Genomic DNA, 16,497 nt, shown 5'->3' with positions numbered 1-16,497 from the left:
GCACATTACTGGTAAATTGTTCACATTTTTATTTTCGGTGCTTTGTATTTGTTTTATATTACTGTTTCTGTTGTATAGGCCTGTGTTCACTATAGAATACAACGACATTGACATTATACAGCCTAAATGATTCATTCGACGACAATATATAATGGTCTGATGGACTATATATAAGCTATAGATGGCAGATGGCTGCATGATGTTGTCAGTCGACAGAGTCGTGCTTTCAAAATAGTTTCTTTTTCTCAATTATTAGTTAGATTTTTTACGAAATTTTGATCGTGTTATTGCCGCATTGTAACTGAGGGTGTAGTTTTATTTATTCCTTTGTCCATGTATTATAATAAGACAAGGGATCGTCGTTGCTGCTCACAATGGCTGGTGCTGCTGCTGGTGCGCTGCCAGCACCTCCAAGATATAATAAATATAGGCTTTACTTTATATATAAAGTTATACTGGTTCGGCGGCCATCCAGATCCAGCAGCGGTGTCCAAGATTCTCAAATTACATTGTTGTTGTTTTTTCGACTTTTATTAGGTTTGTTGTGAGTTAAAACCAGATGCTGGCAGAAATCTATATGACCTATTTCATTGGAATTAAAAAAAAAAAGGTTTGTCTTGAACAAAGTTTCCAGTAGCATAGGCCTATTGGTTCCCATCGTTCGTTCATTTCTATCAGTCATCATCCGCTCAGTCGTGAGTACATCGTGAGCCATTTTTCATCAAATTATTATTACCCTTGGATTATTGAAGATATTGATGTGGTAAAAATATTTGAATGCTCCCCTCTTCCTTTTTTAAAAGTTTTATACTTATATTGTCTTGCAATGCGATCCGCATATAGCAGGGAAAATTTAACCTCTGTCAGCCAACTAGCAAAAAGAAACACGATAGGATGCCGTTCAAGCGCGATATATAATACCCAAAGCAAGACGAAAACAGTTAAACCACACCAGCTTATATTTGGGGCATTTTAAAATAGTCCTACTCGGTTCGGTTGCCCACCCCAAAAACTTACAAGAAGAAGAGGAAATTGAACAGCGATCTCCAATCTCTCTCTTCGATCTCTCTCTCCAATCTCCGATCCGACAATCGTGAAATATTGAATGATCAACGTGAGAGACGATAAGCACCCTATAAGCACCATCATCCGCAGCAGCAAATTTATTGTTTGTTATATTATGCCAAAATGGGTTATTGCCGTTAATGTTACAGATGGACGAAGCACCGTGTTAAATATTATGCCTATCTTTGCGATTCCTTATAAGCCATTTTCTATATCCCAAATAAAATAAATTTATATAATTTTATGTCAATTGTGTTTTCACTGATTCGGAAGTAAACAAGTCACACATGAGCATCTGGAATAACAGGAAATTCAAATCGGTCGCATTGTGAATATTATATATACTTAGACAATTGCGCAATCTAAACGATTGATGAAATAGTGATTTAATTCAGTAGGCCCTACTAGGCCTGTCGTAAATACAATACGAAAACTTAAACGTTCACCTAGGGGGGAAATATTGAAAATAATCAAATCTTTTTATAACAATAACAAGAGATTTGGCGCTCGAAATTTCGGCTAGTAAGAGAATCGAACTGATGCTGACATCGGCACGGCGCTCTAAAACCCAATAAAGCTAACAAGCCAATTTGTGCGTTTTGTTTGAGATATAGATTTGTACAGCTATAATTAACGTTTTTCAATGAATGAAATGATTTAAGCTTTGCTCTAGAAAACGCTTTGCATTTTTCTTCCATTTGCTTATTCCAACACTAGCCCATGCAAGAGTATGGTTTCCTCAGTTCGTTTTCCCCTGGATACACTAAAGTATACAGAAAGTGGCACAACAAGGTTGTTTAGTGTAAAGGTCCAAGGGCGGGTATTCTGCGCAGCAGGGAGTTCTGCACTCATGGGAATTTAATTCATGTAAAGTTTTTAAAAATATCTTTTTGCTGCTGTCCCAAGAGGTAAAACCTCAGGAGAGAAAACACTCGCGCACTTTTAACTTCTCGGAAATATCGCCAACCTAAAACAATAGGCCATAAGGCTGGATTGAATGGATTGGTACACTGGCCTTTTTATTTTCATTATTATTGACGTGCTGGAAAGCTCTTTGACAGTCTCTTGTGAGATCTCATGAGAGAAAAACCACCTTTATAAAAAGAAGAAAAGCCCTAGCGACACATAAAAACCCGATAGCGACGAGCACCTGTGCACCAACAGTTTCATTTTCGCCCATTGTTTTCATATTTGAAAAAAAAGTTCGACGGTTTGATACGTAACAAATCGGAAAAATTCGAAAAAAAGGCGGCCATCACCGATAAGAATATCTACTATAGCCTATATATCTATATAGACTATAGCTAGCACCATCACCAATACCAACCAGTACATTTACCCACCCACCCCTCAACAATGCCCCAAAATTATACATCGGAAATATTAATTCAACTAAATATAGTTGAAAATATATTTATTTTGAATATTACAATTATAATATTGGCATCAGCAGACACGAATAGCATGTAGGCCTATATATATTTGGCCATATATGTGATCACCATAACAGGATATGTCCGAACATACAGGCCTATTAGTATAGGAAACCTCCCAGATCTTTAATACAATTTGAGCGTGAATTTATTACAATAGACTTGGCAATAGTTCTTCCCTATTTCTTTTTCGTGTCGTATTTTATCGTCAAACAAATTAATTGAATGTTTGTTAAAAAACTCAAATATCTTATATTTATTTTGTAGGGCCTACCAAGTTTGATATTTGCTTAAATATGCGCGAAGTGTCTTGGTATAAATATATAAACTTTAGACTATAGTCCTATCAAAGATCATATATACATAATGGAATATCGCGTGACTCGCACCTCAACAAGAATTCACGTAACGATTTTAATCATCCATTTAAATTCAAAATAGAGCTACCATCATAACGTGCAATAACATTTGTCAAATATCTTACTTCATTAGCAAACAAAAACGCAAAAATATAAAAAAAAAAGTTTTTATATTTTTTCCCAATTAGCGGTGGAGACTATCTATAGTCCTACCACTACGTCACAAACAGCTTGAAGCATTTCATTATATTTTCTTTATGTGCGCCATGCTTCCAGCATCTGTTTTTTTTCTTTCTTTTGTTCGGGTACACCAGTATATTGGCCATATATTAAACACTTTTCAGGACAACATCATTTGGCCAGGCATAGAACCGTTACCATTCCCCGCCCACAAAGCATCCACGATAAATCTCCTACCAATAGCAACTCGACTATTTTACATTTTCTCCGTTTCTGCTAAATTGAAACGCCCCTTTCTTGCAGTTCCTAAAAGTTCTACGATTTTCAGTTGTGTTTCACATTTCGTGTTGAGCTTTCGTCCACGACACTACATACACATTTCACTGTTTAATTGTGTCGATACTTCAAATGTTTAGACTGTGTCCATTTAAAGTTGAGTGACTTGTTTTTTTAGTGTTTAGTAAACTTTTTTGAAGCCAGAATTACTTGCTTTCTCCTACAAATTTTGCAATAAAAATTTTAGGATCAAGCAAACTTGAAACTCGTTTCAAAAAGTTTATCAAACTTAACTCAAGTTAATTGAATTTTTTCAACTTTGAAGTTAAAAGAATATTTTTAGAAATTAAAAGTATTTCATTTCATCACAACGGAAATATTTTAAAAGTGCTTCTCCCGGGCCGAAATCTTAGTCCTTAGGCTTACAAAAATAGTATTTTCGATGTCCCATAGCATACTTTCTCTTATTCTCCCTCTTATTCTCCCTTTTAGTCTACCGATATGCAGTATGCCCCTTCTCGTTCTTTCTCTCGCTCCTTTCTAATCCCTTTTTTTTTCATTCTTTGTTATGTTCTTCAATTTTCTTTTTTTTCACCCTTCCCTGTATTTCCTACTGCTCATTCTTTCGCATATTTACTGAACTATTTATTTTTTATTTTTTTATTTATTTATTTTTCATATTTGATTCATTAAGGTTAAGTATATTTTTCTGGGATAAGCATATCAGAGAATATAAATGCGTAATAAGCATGTAAAAGCACTACACAGGCCTACATTGGCTAAAAAAAAACAAAAAAAGAAAACAAAGACATTATGGCTGAAAAGCAGAACAAATTTTTTTTTTAATTTTCGGGACTTCCTTCCTCTTCTCGCTCCCAGTCCTCCGCAGGCAACCCGCTCCGATTGTAAATGCCTACTTTTCCTTGTTGAATCCAATTAGGAATATCTTCGATTAGCTGGGGCGCTGTCGGTGGGTCCCAATACATTCCCCACTCTTCTGGGCGTGGGTCTACTGGGCTTCTTCTGGGTGATGCTATGGCCCACGCATCTGGTTCGTCTCCCCATGCGTCTCCATTGTTGATACCTTGAACTTGTTCTTGTCTCCATCTCACGAACGGGGATACGTGGCCATCATTCTCTTCTCTTTGTTCGTCGTTGAAATCTTGAATGCGTTCTTCCCGTCGTCTCACGAACGGGACTCCGTAGTCTTCGTATCTTCTCGTTCTACTTCCCTATCTATCGCGCCAACGGGCTCGTAGTGGAAGTGATGTTGCTCCTGATCCTGTACGTTCCAGTTCAGTGGTGAACGTCTCATGGCCGGATCCACATCAAGTATTGCCCTCATATTTTCCCTCACTTTGTCCCAATCGTCGTTTGTGACGGCCGCCGAGAGCCTGTTCATGTACACTGCTGTAATTAATCTTTTTGAGTTTTCACTTCGGCGGCCTAGAGCCTCCCAGTGGTCCTCACCTGGACCTAGGCAAATGTCTACCGCGTTGTAGCGGTGATAAAATTCTAGGTCCTGCTGACTGCTACGCAATTCCCTAACCCTTTCATCGGGCATATTGTTCGGGAGGTATACTACCCGCCCGTCTTCGAACTCGACCCTTCGGTCATCACTTTCGTTGGATAATGTAAAACTGGGGGATGTTGGATAGGTAAACAGCCAAACAAGCAAATGAGTTGGTGAATGGCACTAGAACTGAATTAGTTTTAGGAAAAAATAAATTTTTACTATCAAACCTGCGCTTAAGTTAAAAATAAAATAAAAAAAAAAAAACATCAGAGGAACTGCATTAAGTTGCGAGAAAATAAGTGTTAAGGGGGCGAAGGGGAATAATATGGGAGAGATGATAAACAAACATTATTGTTCGGGCCGTGCGGCAATTATCTTTGCCCCTTGGCTTCTTTTTGCCGGGCGCGGCCGGGCCGTGCGGCAATTATCTTTGCCCCTTGGCTTCTTTTTGCCGGGCGCGGCCGGCCCGTGCACTGCGAGCGTAGGTGGCCCGCTTGTCGGCATGTTGGGCCGGCTAGTGCTCTTGTGGGCGGGCGGTAAGGACGGACTACGAGTGTCCGTGGCCAGGAGATGCACATTTCCGGGAATTTTAATTTTAAATCTACGCATCGTATATAATCCAGGCCTAAAATTATTGGTGTAGTTATTCTTGAGATCAATACGCAAAAATGTGGGTTGCCGTTGAGGGGGATGATTATTTTTCCTGTGATGGGAAACTTGTTTTGGTTACGGAGTCGAAATAGCGGTCCGGCCCTTCGTACGGTATGATCGATGTTTCGCATTTGGATGCGTACGTCGGTGATGCAAGGGAGACTTCGAGCCCGGTGGCCCACACCGGTTTTGGGTAGAGTTCTCTTTCGTCGCCTGGCACTGGAAAAAGGGGATTCGTGTGTTCATCCCCGTCTATTATAATGGTACCTTGAAGTGCGATGATCGAATCCATCCCCATGATGATGGCTGCTCCTATCTCCTCATCCCGTACGACGTATGCTACGGTCGCTGTCGTCTGATCTTTGGTCTGTAGAGTAAGGCTCGTTTCCCACAAAATTGGAAATACGCGGGCCGTTGTTAGTGATGTCCCCATTTGGTGTGTTAACGAACAAAACAGAAGTGACAACAGTGATAACACGCGACGTAACCATCACGTGGGAGGACCCAATCCTACAGAAAGACGAAAAATGCAAATTAAAGAAAGTGATCAGTGCTACTGGAGTAAAAACGAAACAAGAGGACGGATCATTCAAAATGATAGACCAACTAAATCAACTAGAATTTCAATATGAAGAAAGACCGTATGATTTTTGCAATCACACGTTTTTCAAACTATCAAATCTGATAAATGCATACATCGAGCTACCCAAAATAGCTGACCAACAAGCTATGCTCTTGTTCAATCGTCAACACGGAATGTGTTTGAGCTATAAGACGCTCAAACTAGTTCAGTGCCAGCCGGTTGAAGAGCAATGGTACAAACTTTCTCAAACGATGGTCATACTATCATTTAAATATCCATCTTCTTGCATGGGATTCATTGAGGCTGAATTACAACATACCAGCAAGCAATGTATAATGGAAAGATACCCATACTACAAACCATGGCCCATCCCACTGGTTTGGAACCCCAAAACAAAGCAAATAACAAACGGAATGCACTGCCTAGAAGCTTATAAAGACCTTAGGGTAGAAGTAGTCAACTGCTCTGACTCAAAGACAAACCATCAATGGATGTTTGAGCCAGACAGAAGCCAAATGATTGGCTCAAGAGAAGAAATCGGCCCACTATTGGCCCAGCATCATCAATATATAGAGGATAAAAATATTGAAAGAGAAAATGCCTTACTCAGTGAAATAAAAGAAATCTACTGCGGAAATCTACAACACAGGAAATACACTACACAATTGCTAGCAGAAAATAATGGGATACAAGCGGCTATAGCTAACAACTTACCTCGATGCAGTCGATTGAAGCCCAATGGAGTGCATCTGATTGTGCAGCAGTGTAAAGAAATGAACGTTACAGTTGGAGGAGAGAAAAAAAAGTGCGGTTATGAGCCTCGATTCGACTCTTATACTATCGGCCGGGACGGCTTTTCTCTCCACCCATTTCAAGAATGTTTTTGGAAAGATCAAATAATAAATCTTAATGGTCAGTCATATTCATGGAATGAAACAACAGAAAACTTTACACTTGTGCACCCAACTTACCATCTGGCGACGATAAATTTACAAGAAAAGTTTCCAAATATTGACGATAACGAGTTGGAATATCAGTTTCTTCAACATAATGCCTACGAAACAAGTGAATTTGAGCAGCAAAATGTATTGAACGAGCTCATAACAAGAATACATGAAGAAGGGGGCGACTCAATTTCAGAGCTCACACTGAACAAACACGCTGAGTCTCGATTTTGGAGCCTAAGTGACTGGACCACCTCTTTGAAAACAAGCTTGATTTCAGCCACAGTTATCGTACCCATAGTCGCATTTGCCTGCCTAGCACTGTGTTATTTCAGGCTGAAACAAATAAAGCATCAAAAAGAACTTACAGAATTTGCTCTAAGCTGCAGACTAATAGAGCAGTGGAAGGGGTTTAATTTCAGGAAAAACAAGCATAAATTCACGTGTCAAACAACGAAAGAAAGAAGAAAATAGCATGGAAAAAGATTTCGACCAATAACAAAATATCGACAACTATTTACCAGCCTCAGCCAATAGGAAAGGCCATCGCGAAAGAGGAGTAGCCTCAAGTTATGCAGAACTAGGGTCGCGAGGCCAGCCCCTTTTTCCGATGGGTGTGGCAATCTAACGGAGGATTACAGCTCCTCCCACCCTCCTATACCAGTACACAGTAATATTTCTTCAAGCTCAAGGGGCAAACTGCCACCAAACAGATGGTCGGCCATAAATCACATGTTATACAGTGCATACAAAAATTCACACAATACCCTGGGAAATACTTGAGAAGAAACTAAGTATAAATCTCTGCATTGAAAACCATGCGAAGTCAGAAAAATCAACATCAGCAATCCAATATTACTGTAACGACCACTCCATCTCGCGGAGATCGGGTCGTCCAAATAACACAAGCGAATAAATGACACTCGGGGCTACCCACAATTGCTGAATGTATTCTGGATTTCTAAGCTAAGAGTACATAAACGAGACAAAGAGTTAAACGAGGGACATACCGATATTGCCGGAAGCTGTTGACACGGAAAGGAAAAGGAAGTAGAGTGAGAACACGGCACAAAAGAATACACGGATGATAATCGCACGACGGCAGACGTGCGTACACACACGGCACAATAAGCGCAAATGCGCCCACAAACAGACACGGAGGTAGAGAAATAGGAATGGGAAAGATAACTCGTAATTGGCACTGAACTGGGTTAACTGAAGAAGAATGGGAGAAAGCGAAAGGAGTCGATAAGTAACTAGCTAATCAGAAATTAGGAAGAGTTCTACGAACCGGTCGGAGAGTCGACCGAGACTAACTAACTGTTCATCGCACATTTGCGACGAAACTTTGCATACAGCTGGGCCCATCTGGTCCAGCGACAAAGGCACATTATTCACTAATAATCGTCCTGTGTAAAGGGTACCCCCAAATACGTTGACGTGTGAAACGATCACTTGTCAATATTATTCTGGGGTAGGCCTAACACTATGGGAACTAACACATTAACACACAATTTATGGGTGGCTCTAATTCTAAAGTGGTTATAATATTACTGGCGCCAAGTTCAATGTCGTTGTCGTGGTTACTGGCGGCTCTTGTCGGGATCCGTAGAAGACTGCAGAATTTCCAGATAAGGCCGCAGCATCCGCAAGCGATGCAGACACGGATTGAGACGACGGCTATTATGATAACGGCTCCGATATAAAGAAAGTTAGTCAGCTGGTCGAGCCACGATGTTTTAGCTGCGGCGTCGGCCACTGTTCCTAGCACTGTTGCTGTGCTCGGGATGTGAGCGAGTGAATAATTTCCGGCCGAATGCTCGTTCATGGCCGCTGCGATGTCGGCCATAATATTCATATGATCTATGATCGTGTCACTGTACGCCGGGTTGCTTTGATGTGCGTAGTCGAAATATTTGACTTCGTCGTATCGAAATGAGTGGGCTAATGTTTGCAGCGGGAGCACTATTTTTGCTTCAATCGGAACCCAGGTATTGTTGCGGTACCCGAACGGTTTGTTGTTGAAATTCACGAAACCTTTCATCCAATAACACGGTGAGAACGGGACAAGTTCCCAACCGTCTAAGTTGATGGTAAAGTTTTGGTATTTTGGCTGCGGGCCACACGAAGTTATCTCGATATCGAAAGTCACGTTAAGCGGTGTGCATGTAGTCATTACAGCGGTTTTTTCCGAACGCGTTTAGTTTGGCACATGCCGGTAGGTTGAGTTGGGATGCGGCTAACCAGCCGTTGTACTGGGCAGTCGAAATTGCTCGTTCGTGAGCCGCCTTCCGGGAGTCGCACTGAAGAGATGCGATTGCGTGAGCGAGCTCGTTTTCGTGATCAATAATTTTGTCACGCATGTACTGGAGATTTGCTGTGATGTCCACTTTGTCTATTTCGGGAGTATGTTTGTGGATTTCTTTCAGCGAGATGTTGGTCGGCTTGACTGGTACCGTCACAACGTAAATGTCCGGCTGACCGATTACGTCGAACGCTCCAGTTTTTCGTGCACAATGCTGGTGCGTTGGTATACACCTCGGGTTGAGCACTAGTTGAAACACTAGTTCGTTGTCTTCATCGGTAAGACGGTATTTTCCGGGAATCCCGATATATTTTAATGCCGCAATTCCGGTCTCTAGCACGCGGGCTTTTGGGTCCGAGGTTTGCGTGTATGTCTTGTCCCATATGAGTGTCAGGTGGTTGTGCATCAGGCCGCCAGTTGTCGCTGATGCCGTTCCTATTGGTGTGGAGAATTCACTGCCTTCCGTTTGTTGATATAGCAGCACTTTTTCAAGGACACAATTCACTTTTTCTGTTATAATTGTTTGCAGCCAATATCCACTTTCACTAGGCTCTTCGTCGAACACATATTTGTTTTCTTTTAACACCATCAATTGGTCATTGCACCGATGGCTTTCGTACATAATTTGGCACTCTGTGAATGAAGTATCTAACGCCACTTTGTCGATTACTATCACTACTAATCCGAAAAAGTCGACTGATATGTGTTTTTGGATCTTCCATCGGGCACATAATTGTCCAGGGAATTTTGCCTCGGCTCGTCTTTCGGTGTATACGGAGTATTTGACCGTGAGGGAGGAAGAATGATCTTCCTCTGGTCTGCAATCTTCGTCCGAGAATTGGAGAATTCCCATGTGTAATGGCTTGGTGCAGTCACACACGGTTGCATTCAGGGCCAGCGATGACGGTATGCATAGGCCTAAGAATAGAAGGATTTGGGCCAGCAACATGATGCTGCGGCACGGTACAGATGGAAGAGGAAAACTTAGGAATATGGTAATGGTAAAGACGACACACGAATAGGTAACATTTAGAAAAAAAAGAAAGAGAACATTAAGCATTCAGCATGTGGGTTTTTTGTTTGTTTTTTTTTTTGTTTGTTTACTAATTTCTAGCCTCTAGCAATAAGGAAAAGGGAAAACACGGAAAATATATGGAAAGGAAACGCATGGAAAATATATGGAAAGGAAAGCATGGAAAATATATGGACAGGGAAAGCACGGAAAATATATGGAAAGGAAAAGCACGGAAAATATATGGAAAGGGGGCAAGCATAAGGATGATAGCGCACGGGTTGAAAGAGGGGGGATAAGCGATAGTATGGGGTGGGAGATAGGACAATACGCCAGTTGGCTGTGTAGCGGCGACTATCGGCCGTGTGGAGCAGGAGGGTTTGTTCTCTGGAGGGGGAGCCAGTTTTTAATACTGCTCTTTATTCTTTTTGTTATTTTTGTATCTGAATGTTCGGAGTTATTATTATTATTATTTTTTTCAAGTCACGCTTATTTGTTTTGATTTGGCGAAGAGAGAAAAGAGAGTTACAATGATTGCTTGTTGTATATAAAAAAACGCAAAAATAATATAGAACTAGGTTTTGAGTGAGACGGAGGGGAAAACGCAAAACTAAATTAAATGTCCTTTTTGAATTCTGGGAGGGGGCTTGGGATTAGGGTCGTGTGGGGTGTGGGTGGAATGGCCGAGGAGGCGACAAGTTGCCTGCGGCATGGTCGCTGGTATGAGCGCGTAAATGGCGACTACATGTGTTTTTTATATAGGGGAGGGAATTCCCTGTTTTGGCGATATCCCTTTTTTAAAACTGGGGAACCTCCACAGTCGTGGGAATCCCCTTCAGCCATATTTTTATTTATTAGTTACTCTTTTATTTGACTTGTTATTTTTACTTTATCTTTCGGTTATTTATTTATTGCTATATTTTTTTCTTATACGGTTACTTTTAAAGGAAAATACAAAGTTTTTTTTTTCTTATTATTTTATTGTATCTATTGGAGGACTACCTCGGCCAGTCGGGGATTTCTTAAAGGATGGATAAGGAGGGGCTGAAGGAGAATGAAAGGGAAGGAATAGCGCGAGAGAGCAAATTGGGAAGGGGAAACACATATAAAAAAAACATAGTCAAATGTGGATCGCAATACACAGAGAGGAAAAAAAAACTTGTGGAAATAAAAGAGATTTGGCCGATCTGAGATGGTGGGGGAGATAGGGAACTAGACGGTTCCCCAGTCAAAATTCGGGTCTGCGACGTGGCGGACGGGCGCGGCTTGGTCTTCTTCTGGTCTCGTTGGCGGGCAATTCCAGCTTTCTGGCGGTGGGGAAGGCGTTCGGTGGTACAGCGGGTCTATGTCAAGTATCTCCTCCAAGATGATCTTGGCGAAGTCCCAGTCTTGCATCTCGATGACGTGCTGAAGTTTCCTTGACAGGTTAAGCGTCTGCATGTTTTTCACCTCTTCCGTCTGCCGTGCCAGGGCGTCCTTGGGTCTCTCTCCCGGCTGGATGATGATAGACGTCGCTTTCGGGTATGTGGAGTAGAAATCTCGGACATACGGTTGTTGGCAGTCCTCCGCCGACAATTCAGACGGCAGTTCGACCACTCGTCCGTCGGGGGTTCGCAGCGTCCGTTGTCTCCACCACTCCTCTCGTGCCGCGGTGAGTAGCGGCAAATCGGCGGTGCCGTCCTCCCGGAGGAGATTACCTTCGAATACGACCTTTCCAGCCGCTCTATTGTCCATCAACGTTTGAGCATACTTGGCAAAGAATGCGGCGGTGTTAGGGGTAAACATCTTCTGAGGGCGTTAAGATACGAATGGTACTTGTTACTTTCTTGACCCTGCTTTTATACGGTTTTTCATTTTTTTCTTGTCCAATGGGGTGCGTTGCCGTGCCACGTTTTTGTCTATTCCTAGTTGTTCCATCTGTTTTTCGTCCACTCCGTCGGCGTAGCGTACAGGCCTACGACAGATTCTTTTTCCCAGCTGTTCCGCTTCATTGCCCGGCGTTGAATTTTCATTGGAGTTTTCATTTGTCGTCCCCGTTGGTGGGTGGTGGGTTGGGTGGGGTGAGCTTTCTGGCTACCTGCTCTGTGTGAGCGGGTGGGGTGGAAGGGTTAACTGGGTGGGCTGATTTTTTTGGGCGACCAACTTTTTTCTTGACTTTATTGGGCGACGCAGATGTTGATGTTTCGACTCCGGTTTCGGCAGGTTGAATTGTTTCTTCGTCATTCGTATTTTCTTGTAACGTTTCCGTGACGTCTTCTCTTACATCTTCTTTCCCACGCATGATTTTATTTGTCTCGCTGTCACTGTCTGTGCTACAGTCGCTGCAAGTCTCCCAATCTGATTCGTTTTCTTTATCGCCGCTAGTGACGCAAGTGGCGCTGCTGTTGTTTTTGGCGCGCTGCGCATTTTCATTTGGATCTTTCGTGGTCTGCGTGTCTGTCTCTGTAGTTGCTCTATACCAATTGCCGACATCGAATGTGGATTCAAATGCTGGACATGGCTCTTGTTGCCAGAGCATTGTTTCGAATAATGGTTTTACACGGTTAACGTGAACACGTTGGGTTACATATGAACTATCGGCTATATCTACTGTCTTGTTTGCATACACTTTAATGATTCTGTAAAGGCCTTTATATTTTGAAGTAAATTTTTTACTATCACCCATTTTTACTACACGGATATCTAACAACACTTTGTCTCCTATTTTATATCCGTTTTCGTTTGCGCGTTTGTTGTATTGCGCTCTTTGTCTTTCTCTTGCCTTTCCGCTTTCTTCCGCCACCCTCTGAAATGAATAGCGGAGGCGGTTGACCAGTTCTCCCACATAGTCCGATGGGGATTTGTCCGTTTTGGGGGCTGCCTCGAGAAATTTATTTATTGGTATGTTAGGGTCCCTTCCGTGCACAATGTAGTAGGGGGATTCCTTTGTTGATGAATGTATGGAAGAACGATAGGCGAAAAGGAGGGGGTCGAGTAAATCCTCCCAATTTGAATGCGCGCCGTCAACCAGCTCTTTTTTTTAACATTGTCGTGAGCGTGCGGTTGAATCGTTCAGTTTTGCCATTGCTTGCTGGATGATACGAGGTCGTGAATTTCTGTTTCATTTGTAACTTGTGGCAGAAATATCGAAATAAATTCGAAGTGAAGTTGGTCCCGCGGTCAGAAACAATTGCTGTCGGCATTCCATGTCGTGTCACGACAGTGTCAAATACGCATTGGGCAGTCGTGAGTGCTTTCTGATCTTTTAGCGCTACTGCTTCCACCCATCGTGAAAAATAGTCAGTTATCACGAGAATGTGTTTATTTCCTTGATTGGAAGCGGGAGTTATCGGGCCTAAGAAATCGATCCCGATGACTTGAAATGGAGCTTTGGCGAGCTCGTGCGGATGTAAATATGCTTTCAACGTTGATTTGGAATTGACCGTACATATTTCACACGCTTTACAATATTCATGAATTTCTTTCCTCATGTTAGGCCAATAGTTGTTATTTTTAATTTTCAAATATGTTCGTAAAAAGGCAAGATGACCACCCATCGGTCCGTCGTGCATTTCTTTCAACACCAGGGGGCGAAGTGATAGGGGCACAACCAGCTGGTGGTTGATCTCATTTCTCCTGCTTTTTATTGTTACTAGCTCTCTCCGGTAGAGCACTCCTTCCTGAATTTCAAAATATCCAATTTCTTTTGCCCAGTCTGGCTTTTTATTGCTATACTTCTCATGTAATTCTCCGTTTTCTAAATAATTTCTTATTTCTTTACACAGTTCGTCTTCTTTTTGTTTCTCACAGATAAATTTAACTTTTTCCGGCGTTGGTAGGAAGTTAATGGGCGCCACTTTCAGTCTGGATAGACAGTCTGCATTTTGATGAACCCTTCCTGGTCGATATTTTATTTCATAGGGGACGCCTGCCAATGCTATGGCCCATCGCCCTAATCTTCCTTTTCCGTCTTTTGATTTTGTAGCCATTGTAAAGCGGCGTGGTCTGTAATAACTTCGAATGGTTTGTCTTGTAAATAATGTTTAAAATGCTCGATTGCAAATACGATAGCCAGTGCTTCTTTTTCCGTCGTGTGATGTCTTGTTTCGGCGTCCTTCAATTGCCTGCTTGCGTACGCAATGGGATGCTCCTCCCCATTTTGTACCTGCGAAAGGACCGCCCCTATTCCGTAGTCACATGCGTCCGTAAATAAATTCGGGTAGGCAAGTATCGGAGGCGTTATTAATCGATTTCTTAAATTTTCAAATGCTTTCTGATCTTCTTCTGTCCAAACAAATTTCTTCTTTGCTACGTCTTTGTGTGTTTTTAATGTCAACGGTTTTGCGATTGAACCAAAATTTTGAACAAATCTTCGATAATAACCAATTAGACCCAAAAAAGAGCGCACTTCGTCTGCAGAGGCTGAGACTTTGTAATTAACAATTTTCTCAATTTTCGCGGGGTCGGGTTGAATGCCCTCTGGAGTGATAACATGCCCCATAAAGTTGACAGATTTTTGCATGAATTGACATTTTTCTAATTTTAATTTTAATTTCGCTTTACTAATTTATTCAAAAACTTCACGAATATCTCTAATGTGATCTTCTAATGAATCAGAGAAAATTATGACATCGTCTAGATAAACTAAAGCTTTCGTTCCCAAAACGTCTTTCAATACATGGTTCATTAATCGTTGAAAAGTGGGCGGGCCATTGCATACACCAAATGGCATTCTTGTAAAATGATAAAGATTGTTTTCGACTACAAAAGCCGTTTTCTCTTTTGCATCCTCATCTAGCTCAATCTGATAATACCCTGAGGCGAGATCGAGTGTCGTGAAAAATTTCTTTCCGTACAACTTATCCAAAGTTTCGTCGATACGGGGCATTGGAAATGAATCTTTTATCGTAATACTGTTTAACTTTCTATAATCAATGCATACCCGTAATTCTCCATTTTTCTTTTCTACCAAAACTACTGATGCGGCCCAAGCTGAGGTCGATTCTACTATTATTCCTGCTTTCTGTAGTTCTGAGAGCTGCCGCTGCAGCGCTGCTGTGTGGCTCCGCGGGTGTCGATAAGGACGCTGCCTGATAGGGCCTCTCCCTTGCGTGTCTATTGAATGTTTGATTAAATCCGTGCTGCCCAGCTGTGTATTTTTCGTTGCAAACATCTTTTTAAAATCGGTGAGAATTTGTAATTCTGGTTTCTGAAATTGTGGGTCGACATCGTGAATTATTGTCAAATCGAGCTCGTCATCTATTGTGTTTTCTTCCCCTGTTGATTTGCAAGTAACCTGTCCAATTACATTGCATACGACCTCTATGGTGCCTAATTGTATAGCTCGTGGTAAAAAATATCGTTCGAGGACTGATTTTCTATAATGATCTCATATTTCCCACTTGCTGAGATCCTTCCTATAAACTGCTGGATGTGTATTCCCTTGGGTAGTTTTTCTGATGGGATAAAAATGAAAGTAGCTAACGGGGAGACATACGGAATCGAGCCTGTCGTTTTCGCTTCCACTACCACCGCAGTGCGACGACAGATAGCGCGCCATTTATGCAAAATAATGGATATGTCTGGTGCCCGGGATTTTGCTTGGCCAAGCGTTTCTTTAGCTAAATAAATGCAGCTGGTTTCTCCATCGATAGTAAACCCATGCTTACGAATTGCGTCCCACCCTAGAATACAATCTTCTGAAATGCCGTCTGTGATAATAAATTCTTGCAATAGTGTTGACTTTCCGTATCTGATAGGTAAAATCACTTTTCCCAATGTGTTTAATTTCTTGTTGTGAACATCGTATAAATTGAAGTCGAGCGTACTGCAGGTATCTCGGCTTTGTAAAGGTAATTTTTTGAATAATGTCTCGTGAATAATACTCCAGCGGCACCTGTGTCGAAAAGAGCTTGAAAAGGTATCTGAAAGCTTGTTAAAGGAATTCTTGGCGTCGATTCATTAGTTTGCGTCGTTAATCTAGCTATTTGTCGGGATTTATTATGAGGCTCCCTATCAACTGACCCGAAGCCACAGTTGATATTTACTGGTTTTCCTGCTGCTGTGGTGGGCCTGGTTTATTAGGCCATTGCGATGGAGGAGGATTCGGGCATTGATACGATCTGTGGCTAATTTCTCTGCAAGCATAACATACGGGTGGTCTGGCGCCATCTAGTGTGTCGCGTTTAAGTTTC

The sequence above is a fragment of the Daphnia pulicaria genome, chromosome 1, assembly GCF_021234035.1.
Source record: "Daphnia pulicaria isolate SC F1-1A chromosome 1, SC_F0-13Bv2, whole genome shotgun sequence".
NCBI classification, from domain to species: Eukaryota; Metazoa; Arthropoda; class Branchiopoda; order Diplostraca; family Daphniidae; genus Daphnia; species Daphnia pulicaria.
Note: the sequence above shows the minus strand (reverse complement) of the source record.